The 17,135-nt window shown below is 51.5% G+C and overlaps 1 long non-coding RNA gene across 1 annotated transcript; it reads right to left on the reverse strand.

Moving 5' to 3' along the window:
• Positions 1 to 727: 727 nt before the first annotated feature.
• LOC106036734 (uncharacterized) lies at positions 728 to 2,881 on the reverse strand. The gene is made up of 3 exons (XR_001207598.3): positions 2,727 to 2,881; positions 1,069 to 1,133; positions 728 to 926 (listed from the first exon to the last, which is right to left on the reverse strand). It is a non-coding gene; the product is annotated as an uncharacterized lncRNA (long non-coding RNA).
• Between the last annotated feature and the right edge of the window lie 14,254 nt (positions 2,882 to 17,135).

Consider the following 17,135-nt stretch of genomic DNA (forward strand, 5'->3'; position numbering starts at 1 on the left):
AGTAACAAAAAAATAACTTCTTGGATTGGTTTGGTTAATTTGGTAGGGCATAAGTAAATTTAGAGAGGGCACTGAATTTCCAATAATGAATTGCCAAGGTGTGTCTGTGCCTGCCTTGCCTGGAGAAACTGCCTATATTGAATTGATTTCAGAGCTGGAGAATTAATTTAGTGTGAACCAGTACCGTCTGTCTTGCAGTAGCAGGGATGTGTTGCATAAACCCCATCCAGTACATGGTTTTAGAAGAGTTAGAATTCTCTGACCAAAGAATTACATTTTGTTTCAAATCAATACCATCGCCATACAGCTGCAAAGCCTGTGCCTCCTAAGAGGTACCTGAGGTGGAGCCTGGTCTTCATGAGGAGAAAAACGCGGGTCAGGCTCCCTGGGGCAGCGCATGTTTTTAAGAAAACATTGACTGTTGGGTTCCTTATATTCAAAACCATCACGGACAAGCGGGAGGATAGGAAGATCTGATGTCCGTGGTGAATCGGCCTAAGAAATCCACATTAAAGAAAACCTTTAAAGTGAGATAGCTGATCTTTTCAGGGTCTGGGTTTTGATTCAGACCATCTCAACTTTTACTTTGGACTGAGAAACATCACGATTACCGAATCCTTTGTATCATAGCGAAGTCCCGTATCATCTGCCATTTTTCTTTCCAGATGTTTTGGTCATTTGATCAAGAGAAAACCCCTCTACGGTAACAACGAGCAGCCAGCACTTCTCTGATGTCTCTTGTTCAAAGATTTCCGGGGCTTTATGTCATAGCAGCAGCACGTTGTGGGTCCACGCAGTGATCTGGGGTTGCTCTGTTTCGTGGCATCTGGGCTCACCTGTCTTCGAGTCCCACCAGTCTTTGAGGGTGAAGCTGTTGGGGATTTCAGGATCCAGCCTGAGGGCTCTACCGGGAGAGCCTGGAGTGCCTGGTGGAGAAAACGAGCGTCCTTGGTTCTGGGCATATCGCACCTGCCTTCCCCAGTAAGGGAACCGGTATCTCCACTCATTCGTTTGAGGTAGTTCTGGGGACTTTGTGAATTAAACCTCAGGGCCAACTGAGGTGATTACCTGAAATGTCCTTGAATGGAAAGAAACGTTTCAACCATTACAGTAATGATTCTTTGGCAGAATGGCTGGAAAGAAACCATAGTAACAATGTAAATTAGATAGTGAGAAAGGAAAACATAAACATGTTAGAAGTACTGACTTGAGTCAGGATCAGGACTCTCAGAACAGCACTATTGTCTTTCTGGAAATTACCAGATAATTACAAGACCTTTTCTGTACGTAGAAAAAGCACGATAATCAGCACTGCTGCCACTAGCACCACGCTGTGTGGATATTACCTGGATTCAGTACAAATCCTTTCAGCGTCGTTTATTTCCTCCAGCTCAGTGCTGCATGAGACCCTTTTTGTTTCTGACAAGTCACAAATACGCTGTTTTCCAGCTGACTCTCTGTCCTACTAGCATGTTGCACTGCAGGGAAGAGCTGGATTATCTCTTGCTTGTGGGGGCAAAACATTTTAGATCCAAATTCATGAACAGCAGAAACACAATTTCACGTTTTCTTGTGGATACGAACAAAATCACACATATACGTAAGAATGACCACCTTCCTCTATTCTGCTGCTCTAGCCATAACTTACCTTAAAATGCACATAATAATAGGAGAGTGAATTCACCGGGGGGCAAACCCCACTGGCTTCACTAGACACCTTTAGAGGCTCATCTCAACGTTCCTGGGTTTGCTATACAAACACCGCCAGAAGAAAGCTAAGAAATAGCAGCCTTTTGATCTGTTCTCATTCCCCTCTACTCTGCCCTCCTGAGACCCCACCTGCAGGACTGCAGCTCTGGGGCCCCCAGCCCCAGGACAGGGACCTGCTGGAGCGGGTGCAGAGGAGGCCCCGGGGCTGCTCAGAGGCTGGAGCAGCTCTGCTGTGAGGGCAGGCTGGGGGAGCTGGGGGCGCTCAGCCTGCAGCAGAGAAGGCTCCGGGAGGCCTTAGAGCGGCCTGCCAGCGCCCGAGGGGGCTGCAGGAAAGCCGGGGAGGGACTTTTTGTCGGGGGGAGCGGTGACAGGACGAGGGGGAACGGCTCTAAACTAAGAGAGGGAGGTTTAGGTTAGATATAAGGAAGGAATTCTCTACTCTGAGGGCGGTGAGGCCCTGGCGCAGGCTGCCCCAGGAGCTGCGGGTGCCCCATCGCTGGCAGTGCCCACGGCCGGGCTGGGTGGGGCTGGGGGCAGCCTGGGCTGGGGGCAGGGGGCGGCACTGGGTGGGCTTTAAGGTCCCTTCCAACCCAAACCATTCTGCCATTCTATGATTCTCTTCCTACGTTCACAAAAAATTCTCCCTCTGCTGAGCTATCTTAGACCTCCGTAGCAGAGATCCACAGCAGAGCTCCATACCAGCTTGCCGCTGATGGAAATCAGTGCACGGCAGGCCACCAGTGAGGCCCTGTATGTGGAACTTGCACACGGACGGGAAATTACTGCGTTGTGTGCATGGCTGTTAAGAGAAATGCCAATGTAATGAACATTTGTGTAAAGCTGAATGTTACTAAGAGTGCATTCCCAAGGTATGCTAGAATTAAAGAGAGTTTTAGAGACCGTCCTTCCCTTCAGCAGTTAGAAAGCAAAAAGAAAAGGCTTTTATGTCTTTGAACGCCGGGTAACCCAGAGCTGCCAGACACCTCAGTAAAAGGCAGCAAACAACTGGTGGCCACCTGTGGTAGGCATGCAGAGCAAAGTAGGTCTGTCCTGCAAACGCTGCTGGTTTCCACGTGTCCTGCCTTTCTGCGCAGCCCAAGCTAAAAGAGGGTCGCGGGCACCTCTTGACCAACACCTGGAGCGCCCGCGTGAGCTTGTGCTGCGTCACAGTGCTGCGTGGAACCCCGGCGGGCTCTGGGGTCCCCAGCCAGGGCGGCACCGCAGGGCCACCCACGGCCCTGCCGGTGGTGTGAGGCCTCGGGCGTGCCGCACTGTGCGGGAACAGCCCCTGGACGTGCTGCGGGTGGCACCGTCCTCGTCCTCGCCGAGTGAGCTTCATCCAGAGTTCGGTTAGACTCAGCTCTTATGCTAATGTAACAGCCAGCAGATGATAATTGCTTCGCTTATTCATCGCTAAAGACCTGATGATTAGCAGGTGAAAGGCCCACTGGGATGAATGCAGCTCTGACAGGAGGAAGGAAACTTCCTCCTTCCTTTAGGGAAAGTTATTCTGGCTGGCAATAGGACTGCACTTAACGGGGTGAGGTTGTTCCCTTGGAAATGGAAAGCAAAACAAAACCAGTTATAGAAGAAATTTCAGCAATGAAATTGGTTTTGACCAGTGGTTTCAAATGTAGTTTAGTAGATTTATTTTCCTAAAAGTTAATGTCAAACTTTGTATTCTGCTTCCCAGCAATGTTTCCCTTCTCCCTACTGTAAGCAGCTTGTGTGTGCTCTCTCCGTGAGCCTGTCCCCTGGGTAAGCACCTGAGCGGCTCTGGCTGTTGGTTTGTGGGCGCAGCCCTCAACGAGCACAAGAATCAGAAGAACTTGGAGAAAGTGAGTTTGATTTCCAGCACTACCAAAGCCGTCTCTGAGCACTTGTAACCACTACCAATTTTCAGAAATATAGAGTAGGTTAGTTGTGGCTTCAAATCTTTTCTTATGAAGCCATATGTGATGTCTCATAGAGCTGTCTCCTGGCACCAGAGGGTGCTTTTCCTTTTTCTTTTTTCTTTTTAATATACATATGTTTTTACAGCTTGAAGCTATTATATAAGTAGCGTGAGCTGGGCTTTTCATTGTTTCAAAGTAACACCTACATTGGTGCCTTACTGATGTCAGAACCTGGCACAGCACGCTCTCGTCAGACTGCCTAATTGGGACTCTTGCTGGCTAGCTGGGAAATAGGCTTGGCTTACCCTAATGCTGGAAGGACAATTCAAAGTATGGTTGTAAGAAATGAGGTTCTTCTGGTTTGTGTTCTGGTAGAACTGATCCCTCGTTGGCATTCTTTGTGACAGGGGGGATGAGAACTCTGGGATCCTTTTGATAAAAATCGTAACAGTTTCTTTGCTATTGAGATGAGATGTTGATTTGACAACTGTGGGTTTGGTGCACTACATTAAAAACAATGTAAAATTCTCTGAACTTCAGTTTAAGGACAGAGCCATTTTTGTGACTTCTGGTCAGGTCAATCACTCAATAATTCCTGCATCCAGCCTTTATCTTCTGTTTGCCTACAGCAGAGTTTTGAAAAAAGACCTTGACATATAACCAGCAACTGGTAAAGAATTCTTCGCGTGCATGTTAAATTGCTCCCATGATTGCTTATTCTCGCTGCTTTTTTACAATAGCTTGAACCAAGACCCAGTATTTTATAGGTCTGTTAAATACAGTACACACCTGATGTTACTTTCCAAAGCTTTGGAGCAGAGTTCTTTCTCATATCTTGTTGGGCAGAGTCCAAGCTCTCTGCTCGAGAAATGATTTTATACGAAAAGGAGAATGTTCCAGGCAGAAGAGCCACGCTGTAATTCCTGATACGGGGTCAGGTTATTGGTCCTGGTAAGCTGGATCTTTTATACAGAGGAACATCTGATATAACCCGATGTTTGATCTCATTCCCCTATGACTATGCTGCCGGACTCTGACGTGGCGGAGAGATTTCTTTCTTCCAGCTTCTGCAGCTGATCAGACTGCAAGCATGAGGTTTAGCTCTATTACTGTTTCACATCCACAAATGTTTCTGGTGCTTGGGAACACCACCAGGCCAGTTTTAGAGGACATTCTGGATGTTACTGGACACTAGTTCCTTCTTGTTCCTCTAACCGGTCATTGCCCTCCATCCTCTCTGTGTCTGAGGGGAGCCTTGCTGTGCATTCAGTCATTGCTGGCAGAAATTTTCACTTATCTGTTCATTCGGCACAGAGAAGTTCTCTGCAGCAACAGTAACAACGGTGATAATAACACCCACAGTGAGGCTGTGGGTTTGGGAAACGGAAGTCCAGAATGGGACATTCTGCACGGTGAGAAAGCCTGGCAGAGAAATAATGCCAGTTAGGGGGCGAGGGAGCAGAAGTGACCACGTGGCAGCAGCGGACTGTCGGACCTCGAAGAGGTCACCAAACAGCCGTTCCCTTGGGCTGATGTTTTGTGTAGCCTAATGCCGAGAGGCGATGCAGCGCTGCCGCTCTGGTTTAGGGGCGGTGTGTACGCAGTTCGCACTGCACGTGACACGGAGGGAATAAAACAATTTAGGTCTGAACAGCGACAGCGGTGACCTGCTGGGTAGTCACTTAGCTCCCCTCGTGTTTGTGAGTGGTGCTCTGGACATGAGTTTAGCCGAAGCCTGCGGAATTGCTAGTAAAGAAGGGCAGGTTTCTCAGATGGAGCGGACAATGATAATATCTTCATTACTGAACAGAGGACGGGAAGGGAGCAATAAGCACACAAACCGTGCTCTGCTGGGACCAAGTTGAGTTGTCCTGGTCTTCTTGTTGAAATAAGGCCTGTTTTTCTGAAGGGAAATGAAAAGCTAAGGTATATTTAGAGCTTCTTGCAGAGTAAGTTAGTGGCTAAATCAAAAGCTGCTTTTATTGCCATGATGATGTTGATTTATTGATATATAAAACCAAAGCTTGACCTCCCTCTTCTTTCCATTCCCTAATAGTTAGGATGCCTCCAAAAGAAGCAGCCAAAGTCCTTGGCGTGTTCTAGGTCTGTTATTAGAAACCGCCTGGCTGATCTCTGCGTGCTGATGGGACAGCCGCTCCCAGGTCCTGGCCGAGGCTTGAGCGACTGATTCGTGGCCTGCTGAGGGTCACGCAAGATATCAACGACAAGGCAGAGAGAAGGACCCTGGAGCTGTGACTTTCCCAGTTTCCTTGCTTGAATCACTTCACATCTTTCCGTTTGTATTCTTGCTGCTGAATCTGTCAAGTCGCAGCCTCTTTATGAGGAGGTTTTCATCACTGGCATGATCCCCACCCCCAAAGGATTTTAGCTAGTTTGATTTTAATGGTAGCTTGAGTGCTCCTAGAAAGTTACACAAGCCTCCTACACACAGACTTCTTGGTGCTGGTGCTTCTACCAGGAATGGCTAAGGGTGCAGTGTTTTTTTTTTTTTTCCTTAGGTGCAGAACTGCTCACCTAGAAAGGAGACCTTGGGACTTACGGATTAGTTAACCCAGATATGGTGATTAAAGGCCTCTGTTATGGCAGCATGAAGACTCCATAAAAAGGCCTCGCACCATGGTTTCCTGACCTCTGGATCATTTTTCTTTTTTTCTCTGATTGTTGCTTTTGGAGGTATCCTGAATGACTGTCTTAGGTTTAGAGAACTGAATCCTGTTCCTAACTCCCTGTCACCTCTTCTCTCCCGGCACTATGATCGCAGTTAATGCACGTCTCTGGTGGGACATCGGTGGTTACTCCGACGTGGTGTGATTACCAAGTGCCTTTAGGAACAAGCTGGCTGAAAGCACCACTCCACGCTCTGTCATTTGTCGTTGCTCCCATTCCTGCTGCAGTAGTACCAGACTTGTCAGGCGTCTGGCTTTGGATTTAGGCATACACACCGAGAACTGAAATCCACTGTTTGCTCTTCCAATATAGAAAGCTTATGAGCTGTATAGAAAGTGTTTCAGTGAATAACGTGCGTGGGGGTGTTGGGCTCTTTCCTTCTGTAACCTCTTTAAGAAAGTACAGCTTTCAGAGGACTGGGTGATAGTTTTACCACTTCCTCTTCAAATGCTGCTTTTGTTGCGTGCTTTTCAGTACCGTTTTTAATCCCTCTTCTGCTGTACTCCACTGCCACACAGTTTCCACGGATTTAACGCAGAAGTCAGGGTTGTGTCTCAGGATTTTTGTAGGCAACCTTGTAACCTACAAGCACCTACTTACTAACCGGCAGTCACCTTTACTTCAAGATAACTTTGTAAACAAGTGATTCTTACACAGACATACAGAGATAATAAAAAAGAAGGCAAGGATGGAGGAAGTAGTTTACAATTCCAGATTCTTCATGGTATGTTAACTCCAAACAGCGCTGGTAACGTTGCCTGAACGAAGTGTGGCCAGATAGCCCCTGGTGTAAGCTGCAGAGCAGCCAGACGGGGCTAATGGGCTCAAGACCTGCTCGCTCTCTCAGCAGCCTGTGTGGGGACGAGGAGAGGTCGCGGAGCTCAGGGGCGCTGGCTGTTCCAGCCTGGGCACAGCTTTGTGGTTGGAGCCCGCTTTGACAGGCAGGAAATAGAGATTTGTCAAAATGCATGCTGAGCCAGTTGAAGGGGAAGAGCGGCATACACAGACGTGTTTCTTGTGATAGGACACCCTGTGACGGCGTCTTTGAGTAAACAGGGTCATTCATCTACCATCTTCCAAAACCCAGGGCAGGTTTATGCAGTGCTCAGCCCATCTGTTGTTGAAGTTGCCTTCTCTAGATGTGACGGCTCCCCTGCCTGCACCGAGGCACCATGGAAGTCCCTCTGCATAAATTATCGTAAAACAAACCCAGGCTTCAATATTGCGAGCAGAGGAGACGGTTAAATTACTGCAGTGGGCCTGCTGTGCCACTGTCGAGACTTGCCTGTGTTTGTAAAATGCTCCTTGTTGATGAGGAAAGTTTGTCTCGTGAGGAATGTTTAATGGGAGCGGCACAACGTCATCTGGTGGCTGCTACGAACAGCGGCTCCGAGTTCCTCTGGGCCGCCAGGTCCTTCCGCCGCCAGCCAGAACCTCCCCGCAGACCGGCACACGCAGCTGGGACAAAATCCACGTCTGAGCTTTCTGCCTGTCTGTACGCGGAGTTTTGCTGGCTGCGGCCTGTCCACGGGCCCGAGGCTTACCCAGCGCGCTGTGCTCTCGCTGATTCCTCCGCCCAGTCCCCGCACGCGTGCCCCGTAGGGCGGCAAGCCGCAGCGGTCCCCTCCTGCGGCGGCGTCCCGGCTCGTGAGGCCGAGTCCCCACGGCTTGTCAAATCCTTCCTGCGGCCGAGGGCTTTCGTGTTTCAGTCAGCGCTGCAGACCAGACAGGCTGTGTTTGTGTGCTTTAACTAACGCGGCTTGTGTGGGACACCACACGCGAGGACTGCAGCACGAGACCGCTGCCAAGGACTGGTGGAGAATTTAAAGGAAGCAAATCTGCTTTCTCTCTGCTACTTTAGCAGAATAGTTTAATTGAAAGGGAGCTGTAATAACGGAATCTGAAATGGAGACGTGCTCGCCCCAGTTAATGCTGTGCAAATTGCAGCCTCTGGCTGTGCTGGTGAGTGCACCAGCCATCGCAGGATCTGTGCAGTCCTGAAGATGAAAGCTGTGTAGTTTCTTTATGAGGCAACCTTTTAAGGCCAAACATTATCAGTTGGTCTAATGTAGCGGTAGTGGGAGGAGAGGGGAATTCACAGCTCATCGAAACTTGTTTTGAGCCATGTTTCCCCCAGCTACACCTGCTCCTGTCCTCTAATACAAGAAATTCTGCCCAACTGAGATCTTTAGAGCCCCGTCTTTATACCAGCCTGCCCTCCCCAGGCATGCCGGCCAAGTGAAGGCAGCAGAGCCAGACTGCTGAGCCCTGCTGGAGGAGATCGGTGTGAATGTGCAGGAGAGAAATGAGAAGGTTTGGGGAAAAAAGCAGTTCCCTGGGCATAATAGCAAAGGTCTTTTCACTGGTATAAGTGATCAGTGTCAGCGGTGGGTTAGCTATGCCTGTTAGGGATATCTTTCCTCATCCTAACTGAAATACCCGTGCTAACCGATTCAAGTGCACAGCAAGCCTAGATGATTTCTCCTCACTGAAACAGCCTGGTCCTGCGTGAAATTCTGAATCTCTAGGTCAGTACAAGCTTCGTCAGCCACCAGAACTGGGGGATTCTGTAGCAGGCCAGGGAACCCCACAGTTGTCACTAATTGGGTTGATTTCAGTCATGAAGAATAAAATTTAATCTCTCATCTAAAACTTTCAGCATCCACTCATACTTTTCATTCTGTTCTTTTTATTAAATTAAGTTCTGTTCTTTTTTTTTTTTTTTTTCTCCTCCAATATTCTTTGGCAACGCTTCCACCAGCCTGTGTACATATTATGGGGGTAGGGAGCAGATTTTTAATTGTCGTTGTTGTTGCTAACATCAAGAGCAAGATCCGAACTCCATGAAGAATTATCGGCCTGAAGCCTGCTCCTGGCTGTCCCATCCCCAGGGCTCTTCTGTGTTGCGATCAAGAAGCAGGCACCCCCGTTACGCGGCCGTACCACAGAGGGGGCTTTGTGCATTCGCCTGGCCGCAGCGCTGTGCTCCCATCGCTGTCACGCGGTGGCCGCCTGCAAGTCCCCTGTGGGGCTGCGTCGTGCCGTGCCGGCAGAGCCGCGGGCGGGGGCTGCGCGTGGGTGCTCCTGCCGCGTGGGCAGGGAGGGCGGGGGCTCGGCGTTATTCTCCATCCCTTCCCTGGTGCACCTCTGACCACAGCTGCACAGGCTGTGGCGTCCCGCTGTCGTACCGTTCTGCCTTTCTGGCTCTGTTCAGTATTTTCATTAACGGGTTGGACGAGAGACCCAAGATAAGGCTTTCTTAGGTTTGCAGATCGCACTAAGCTTGCAGGGACACCGGGAGCGTTGGAGGAGAGGGTCGGGATTTGAAACGAACTGAAAACGAGGATGCAGCGATGAGGGCCGGGCGTGCCCTTCTGAAGCACAGAAATGCAGCTCGAGAAGCGGGGTGCAGCGGGAGGCGAGCGCAGGCGGGGGTCACCGGCTGGGGGTGAGTCCCCAGCGCTGTGTCGTGAAAGAAGGCAACCCTCGCACCGAGGTGGGTCGACAGAGGGAACGACCTGCACGTAGGCGGCGGAACCTGCCTCCTCCTCTGGGCTCCGGCAGGCCCCCAGCTGCTGCTAGGTCTGGGCACTGCACCTCCAAAAAAAGGGAGAGCATTCAGGAGAAAATGACGTCATCTAAAAAGCGTGGCTCCTAAGAGAATTTCACCAAAAATGTAACTGTATATTCTTAAAAAAATGGGGAAAGAAAATGGGGAAGTGGTGCAAGGCAGAGACTGTTCCCCACAGTGCAAGCACCCCGTGATGCGCATTGTGGCGTTGTCTGTTAGCGCCTGACATGTTCGAGTAGTTCCAAAAGGACACCGATGCTACAAGGACGTACAGCTTCTGCGTGATGCCACGATGAGCATCTTCATAGCTTGCATTTGTGTTTTACTAATACCTTTCATGTGAATCTTGGTTTTCTTAACAGCTAATTGATTAGCACGTAAATTGCAGCTTGCATACTGAACGACCTGCCAAATGTCACCTGGGGGCCAGAATAGACTCTAATAGAATTATAAAGTCTCTCTCTTTTTTCCTTCAGAAAAATAAAATCTTACAAAGTCTTATGAAGCCTTTTATTTATTCTCTAGGATGGACTCTTACGAGATCCATAACATGTCATAATATCAAACAATCCCTACGAATTTACCCGCTGTTAAACTCTCCGTGACCCTGCTGTGGGGAGGCAGGGATTCCTGAGACTCCTGCCTATTGCTCTAATGTCTGTCACGTTAAACCACGTCTTCAAAAGCGCATCAGATGCTCAGCAATCCTGCTAGCTCACATAACTTGAGCTGAGAGAGAACAGTTTCAGCCTCTGTTCCGTAGAACCAGGCCGCTGTACTCGAAGTGGTGGCACGCACGTGCCTCGGCCTCCCCCGTTCCCTGAAGCCAGCGGGATGAGCGCCTGTCAGTAACTCGCTGCATGTAAAAGCTGTTGTTCGGGCCTTTGGCCGCGGGTAGCCAATTGTTTCCAACTCACCGTCAGTCTGTTCTGTGGTAGGAAAAGCAAAATTATTGTGGCGCGTTCCGGATGACCGCAGTGACATCGGAGGCGATGTGTGTTCAGAGTATTTGTACATGAGGAACAGTGAAAGCTGTATCATGACCCAGGGGATGCTTCCATCTGGGCACTTCACTGTTTCTTGAAAAGAAATTATTATGTGGAGAGAATACCTGTCCCCTGCAGGGGGAAGGTGAGAAGGAAGAACGTGAAATTCTAAGGGTGCAGGACGGTAATATTATGTGAAATTTCTATACCTGGGCAGGATAAAAGGAGGAGCTGGTGAGAGATTTAGCTTACTTCCTGACTATAGCAAGATGGGAAGAATGCGAATGCTTTTGTGTTTGGCTGCCGGAATGTGAATGGCTCAGTGGGCGAGAAGCCTCTGCTGTCCCAGAGAAGCAGGGAGGGTGGCGTTTGGGGTCAGGTTCGGGAGGGACTGGCTTCATTTTGACACAGGGAGCGACGAAACGCAATTCTAAACTGAACTGCTCTAATGCTGCCTGCTCACCAGATCTAACAACAAAATTTAACACTTGGGTACGGTTCTGAAAATGTTCTACAACAAATGTGAACATCTGAACGGTTTTGTAGCCTGGCTGCACGTGCCCTGAGTCTGAACGCGTCCGTTACAGTGGGATTCCTCTCCTGCACCACTGCTTCTGCAGTGACACCAGCGCTTTGTAACTGGTCTCAGCTTGCATTTTGTATTAACAGCTCTCAGTTCCCGCTGTGTGAGTTCTGGCTTAAACCACTCAGCGCCCAGAAGGAAGCGATCAGAGCCCCGGGCACCTGCTCCCGGGCACCTGAGGTGAGCAGCGGGGCAGCAGGGCCGGCTGCGGGGCCGCGGGACCTTGGTGCTCCGCTCCGCGGGGCCCGGCTCCTGCCTGCCACCAGAGGGGAGCCGCCGCAGGGCCGGGGATGCTTCTGGAGGGAAATCTGTGGCTCTTTTTCCCCCCATTCCCTCCCAGTCGCATTTATTGTACGTTCTGGCACCAGCTGATGGAGTCTCCGGCTCAGCCCCGCACTGCTTCTGGGTCGGAAGCGCGGTGTAGGGAGCCGCAGGATGAGAAACAGCGATGTGTGCCCGCTGCATTTTCTGCTGTTTGCTCTCCTGCCAAACAGCAATTCTGAGGTCCCTGGGACGCGCCCTCGCACACAGCGAGCTGCGGGCAGTGCGTGCGCCCCATGTTTCTGTGCTGCGCTGACTTCCCTTGTCTAGGGAAGGACATAATCCCAAACAACGTGTATGCTTACTGCTACACCTTCATGCTAAATCATTTTTAAAAGATCACAGACTCATGGAAGCACGGGATGCTCTTGGCTGGAAGGGGCCTCGTTCCAGACCTACAGCCACCACTACCGTCTCAGGAAGCACCACTGGTCTGCTTGAATTCTTTACACAGTTATGTGCTTTTCTAAGGCCAGAGACAATCCCCTTGCATGTTTTCGTTTGCATGTTGTGACCAATGCTCTTTTTAAAGAGGTGTCTGCGTCATTACTTGCAATTCTGCAACAGTGTTTTCAAGAGGGTAAGGGCAGAGGCCTTCCGAGGGAGGTACCGTTGGACTCCGTCGGTGAAACTCACTGTGGGGAAGCTGGACTTCCCTCGAGCCCCAGCGACTTGGCACTAAATGGTGACGGTATTTCAAAGTGAAGCTGGGAAAGTTGTGCCTTTCCACGGGGAGCGGAGTCTAGAAGGAACCTTACAGGAAAGTATGCAGGCGTCTGTATTTCTGACGACCTCGTTCTCCTTTTTGGCCTGGGTGCTTTGTGAGCTGCAGCTGTTTTGGATGCAAAGTGACGGTCGAGGGAACAAGGAGCAAAAACTCTTTCCCCATGTAGAAAATGTAACTTAATTTCAAACCCAAACCACATCTATGTGAAAAGGCAGTTACAGATTAGTCACATTTGATTTTGTGCAGAGTATGTTAGAGCAAAAGTCTTGTATGGTTGATGCAGAGCTTTGGGAACCTTTAAAAACCATTTGCAGTCGAATGGCTGCAGCGTTTTGCATGCTGTTCTATGGCCTGGCTCAAGTCTGCTGGTTATGAAACTAGTGACATTGCTGATTTTCTCAGGAAATAGCGCTCCCTCTGTTCTGGCCGGGTCTGTGCTCATACAGCATATTCTCTATTAGGCTGCAGCAGGCTCTGATGCTGGTGTCAGCTCAATTTCCTCCTCTTAAGTGCATGCCAAGGGCTAGCTGCCAAAGGCTGGCAAGGAAACAGCTCAGAAGAACCTAGACCAGGAATGAAAGAGGACATGGGAAGGATGCCAAGGCTTAAAGAAATAAGATAATGCAGCCATCGGGATGGTGACCGAGAAAGAAATGCGTCTCCCAGCACTGCTTTCCTTAGCCTTGCAGAAGAGAAAGGAACTGTTAGTGCTAGACACATCTTTTTCTGCAAGTATTCGATGATTTGTTGACTGTTTCTGGGCTATCTGCACATCTGTGTGGGGGAAAACAAACAACAACACCAAAACCACTAAAATCCCAGACAAAACCTCTGTGAAAACACCCAGTTCCACACGTACTTCTAAGTGAACAGAGAAGGAGAAGAGGACCAAGTGCTGCTGTTGGTGATGCCGTGCGATGGCTGCAGGAGGGCAGTGGAGCTGCTCACGTGGTAGCGAGGATGCACCGAGCACCTGCAGAGGTCGGGGCCGTGCTGCCTGCAGACAGGAGGCCTCCAGCCTGCTCACAAAGCAGGAGCGGGGACTGAGTAGGTCCGTCAGCCGGTGGCGTGAGAAGAGCTACACAAGCAGCCGGTGAAGTTTCAGTGCTTTGTTGCAATGTGCTGTCACCTACCCGAAATGCGTGTCATTCGGAGCCGGAGCCTCTTCTAAACTGCTGTCAGATTTTATCTCCACTTCACATCGCATCCAAGCCATCATCTTTCTGGGACACGCTTTAATAATTTCATGTAACTGATCTTGCAGCCTCTCGGATCAGCCCCTGTTGGGAGCCTCGGAGGCACCTCGGGAGCGCTGACAGCCATTCCCCGCGCCCTCTTTGGGACCGGGCGCCCGCTTTGCCCCTCGCTGCAGGTGGGGAGCGGCGAGGAGGCTTTGGGCAGACGGCGAGCCTGCCCGAGGCTGCCTGCAAACCTCTGTGTGCAGGGAGGACAGCAGGGACTTTCGGCTGAGAGCTGGTAAAGTCTCTTGCTATAAATACAAACTGATGAGGAATTTATGGCAGCAAAGCTACATAAACCAAAGAAAAGCAGAAGAGTTCCTAAAAATACAGCCAACAGTACAGAAAGCCGTGTGCAGGGCTTACCTACTGAACAAACAGGCTGTCCGTGCCCCACAGCGTCTGTTACCCTTTTGAATGAATTTATGAGGAAGCCAGTACCATTAATATTGTCTGGCTGGAGATTTAATTCAGCCAACTGCATATGAATTAATCCTTTTAATAATATCTAGGTAAGGTTAATTATCTTCTCTGGGATGAGAGGAAAGCGGCATTCTTCTCGCATAACACGGAAGATGGCATTTTCAGACAGAGTCGCGCGCAGCCCCGAGCAGCAGCTCGGTGAGCGGCCGTCCTGCAGCGGCCGGCGCCGGGAGCAGCGCTGCGGAGCCGCGGGAGGAGCACGGCAAAGCCCCGCACGCAGCAGGCTGCGGTGCCGGCAGGCAGGGCACTGCAGGCCTTCCTCCCCTCGCGGAGACAGGTCACGGAGCTAAGGACGGCGGCTGTACGAGGGGCTGAGAAGCGTTTGTGTCGCTGCTGGTGTGCCTGGGGAAGCCGCAGCGCGTCCGTCCTCCTTGGCTCGGCCACCCCAGGCTGCACAGCGCTCCCCGGCACGGCCTGGTCGGGCACCGCGGGGCACCCACCCCGGCAGAGCGTGGCCACGGGGAGGGCGAAATTCGCCCCTGCCCCCTGAGGCTGCTCAAGCCCGTTGTGTGGCACGGGGCCGGTGCGCCGCGGCCGTTTTGGAGGACGGAGTGGCCTTGCCTGGCAAGGTGGTGCTCGGTGCCTCGTGAGAGCAACGTTTTGCACTGCTGTGGGCAGGCACACGCACAGCTGGTGGAGCACTGGGGATGCCCGTTTCACATGTGTGCCCTACTCCTCTCCTCCAGTTTTGGAGCTGTTGCATCCCATGGACACCCACAAAACGCCGGTGCTCTGGAGGAGTTGCCCCGTAACGCGCGGTCATGTCCTTGCTGACAAGAGGTGTGATTTTACGGAGAGCTGACTGAGCCCTGCGGTGCTGCGACATCCCAGCGCAGGAGGCACAGCTTGCTCTTAAGCTTCCTGCAGGTAGCCAGGGTTGCTGCCGTATTTTCTAGCAGTGAAATTAATTTAAACATCCATCTGGCTGCCTGTGAAGCTGAAAGCTACAGCACGTAAGCTATGTTTCTGCCTTGCCTTCGGGGGTGGCTAGCTCCAGCCCTTGTCCCTGCTTTTCAGGGAGGTCAGTGCCGCGGTCTCGCCGTGGTTCTGGGGAGCCGCAGCAGACGGGGGTCCCCTGGTGTGAGCGCGGCGCTGCCCACCCGCGGCTGCTGCTTCGGGCAGGGCTCAGCCACGGGCGTGGGTCCCCACCCGCAGGGGCGTGGGGAGAGGTGGGAGGGCGCCGAGCAGAGCGGCCCTGGTTCACAGCGCTGCCCTCGCCCCTCAGCCCCGAGCGGGGACTTGCCTGCGGGCATCACCTTTCTTCTGGCAGGGGCACAAACGGCGGTGACCTGGGGCCCGGTGCTCCCGCACCCGCCTGTTTCAGCACGGCAGGCCTGACTCGGCTTTTCATTCCCCGAGGACTGCTGCTCTGAGCATCGTTCGGCTTCTTTGGGAGGGTGCTCCTTTTCCTTGAGGTGGCTACCTACAGATACTAAAAAGGCACGGACATTTCTTCCCCTAGTATTGTTAAGCCAGTAGCATTTCTCATGCTGCACATCTTTTACTGTCTTACGACAAAATATCTTTTGTCCTCCTTCTCTTTTCCTCCTCGAGGCATTATATCAAAACACATTTAAGCATCTATGAATCTATGCACATTTAAGAAATAGCAAATGGATACGCCGCAGTCACTATAAACAGATTTTTCTTAGTGATTAGGCGGATGGTAGGAAGGAAATATATCATAATAATTGGCACATGAGAAGGGAGTGCCAAATCGGTGCCAACACAAATTAGTGCGGCTTTTTCCCTGGAAAGCGGTCGTGGCTATACTTAGCACATGCGGGGAGTTTCCTGATCTGGGCTAGAATGACAGCCTCATATGAGCCTCATCGAATGGCACCGTGGAGGGACCGACCCGCTGGGGGCCCCGGAGCCGCAGCGTGCGCCTCTCCTGGGCACGGCGACGCAGCGCGCTGCAGGTGACTGACTGCAGGGACAGACCTTGGGTGACAAACTGAAGCTCAGTTTCTCTGCCCACCTTCGTGTTTCACAGAACCGCAAAAGAAGCACAGTCAGTCGACACATGATGAGTTTAAAAAAAGGGAAAAAAGAAACCAAACATCGGGGTGTAACTGAACAACAGTGGGGCTGCTATTTTTGACAGGAGGCTTTGAGCCTTCCTGACCCAGTCCCACACAGTTGCAGCATCCCCAGCAAACGCAGCGTGTCCTCTTCGCAGAGTTCAACTCCCCAGCCAGAATAACCTGCTCAAATAAAATTGGCTTTGTGCTATTGCTAAAAGTCCTCCCTGCGTCTCAGGGCTGTGAAAGCTTCCTCAGCTTATCAATACAATATTTATCGTGTGACACTCGCCTTCACGCTGGAGCTGAGCCAGCTGCCGCCAGGCAGCGTCCCACCGCACTGAATCTGCCCCTAGCTGCGGTGGGACAGGAGCCCGGCGCCGTGGGCAGAGAGAGGCAGGGAGACAAAGGTGAAAAAAATCAAGTTGGATTCACTGTGCACACAAATTGTCAACCCCAAAGCACAGTGCTGCTGGAAACAGAGGGCAGCAAACAGGGCTTTAAAAACAAGGCGTGAAGGCAGACCGCTGCCTTGCCTCACTTCTGGTGCCGCCCTGCGTGCCGCAGTCACAACCAGCAGAGGCCACAGCTGGGACTCAGACAGCTGTGCCCAAGCTGCTTATGGTGGCAGTTTTAGTTCTTCTTTCCTCACCAACTGGGCGTTAGCGCTCCTGTGCCAGAAGCACCTGCCCTGGTGATAGCGGAGGTGGAGGTGACGGAGGTGGAGGTGGCGGTGAGCAGAGTGGGGTCTGCGAGCTCCCCCCTGTGCCAGTGCCAACCCCAAAGCTCCACGTGAGCTGCGCCGCGAGGCAGGGAGCCAGGCCTCCCCCGGCTCCTGCTGGCAGCCGTGTAATGCCGTAGGTTAACCGGGCTCTGCTGGAAGCGGGGCAGCGCTGGGAGACCTGGGCT

Source organism: Anser cygnoides, chromosome 10 (assembly GCF_040182565.1).
Source record: "Anser cygnoides isolate HZ-2024a breed goose chromosome 10, Taihu_goose_T2T_genome, whole genome shotgun sequence".
NCBI classification, from domain to species: Eukaryota; Metazoa; Chordata; class Aves; order Anseriformes; family Anatidae; genus Anser; species Anser cygnoides.